The 1,202-nt window shown below is 51.1% G+C and overlaps 1 non-coding gene across 1 annotated transcript; it reads right to left on the reverse strand.

Moving 5' to 3' along the window:
* Nucleotides 1–655: 655 nt before the first annotated feature.
* TRNAT-CGU (transfer RNA threonine (anticodon CGU)) lies at nt 656–729 on the reverse strand. Its single transcript has one exon. It is a non-coding gene; the product is annotated as a tRNA-Thr (tRNA).
* Between the last annotated feature and the right edge of the window lie 473 nt (nt 730–1,202).

A 1,202-nucleotide genomic window follows, 5' to 3' on the forward strand; every position in this document is an offset into this window, starting at 1 on the left:
GTAAAACTGTTCGTATCATTTTGTAAAAAAAAAAAATGAATATTCGACGACTGCAGCGAGCTGTATGGGCACAGCTGGGTACTACTTTATAGTATGTTCATTCTACTCACTGGGGTTTATGCCTAAAGTCAGACTTGGGTTCATGTATAGGTATGTGTCAGCTGTGCTAGCTATTGGATATATTTAGACTAAGTACATTGGCAGAACAATTGAATGGGGGAGAGGGGGGAAGACATGGAGGACAACCGTGGATGCCAGGGACAATGTGGGAGGAGGATGGGACATGGCAGAGGGTGGGGGATGGGGAATCAAGGATGGCAAAACAAAAGGCAAGGTATGCAGGACATAAGAATTGGAAAATTATTTGCTGAGAACATGTATGTTGATGTGCTTGATTGAGCCAATGCAGTGTATTTTGGATGGAAAATTCATTTGTGTGTTGCGATGGTGTATAGTGAATTAATGTAGAGAATGAATAAATTAAAAAAAAAAAAAAAGGCGAGGAATCTGAACCAGCTGCAGTGGGTCACCTTCAGTGTAGCCAGCTGTGTTCCATCGTGCTGGTTGGGGAGTCAGTGAGAAAATGCCCTGACTTCCCAATATAACACGATTAAATGTCGATTTCCTCCCGGAAAAAAATAAAAGGAAACAGGAAAGGCCCTACTGGGAGTCGAACCCAGGATCTCCTGTTTACGAGACAGGCGCTTTAACCAGCTAAGCCATAGAGCCACGCGAAGGTGGGGGCCGGGACTGAATCTATCTCATTTTACTTGCACTGGGTAAAAAACAGTTTGTGCTGCGGGTGTCACCCGTTGCCTTCAGCGAAGGCCTCAGCCCCAGGGCCTTCGGAGACGCAGGACGCGCCAGGACAGCCGTGGCTTGGACGCCGGCGGGGGCTCCGCGGCCACGGCCAGCTCAAGGGAGGTCCAGGACGCGCATTGCGTGGCAAAGCCCCTTAAAGAGATGTGAGCGAAGGGTCCTTTTAATGCATGCATTTATGTACATTAGCCTTTCGGATCTTCAAGGGTCTGACGAAGTCACTGGCGGTGAAACAAAGTAGCTCTTGGGCTCTCGAACCTGCTCTGTCCGGCCGGGATGCGCCAAGGGCGCGGCGTCGGGGCGCAGGATTCCCGCCTGGAGCCGTCGCCGCCACAGCGCGGGAGGGCTGGGCGGGGCCTGGAGGTGCGACCGAGGGCACAGCA

The sequence above is a fragment of the Tupaia chinensis genome, unplaced genomic scaffold (genome assembly GCF_000334495.1).
Source record: "Tupaia chinensis unplaced genomic scaffold, TupChi_1.0 Scaffold140356_1, whole genome shotgun sequence".
Classification (NCBI taxonomy): Eukaryota; Metazoa; Chordata; class Mammalia; order Scandentia; family Tupaiidae; genus Tupaia; species Tupaia belangeri.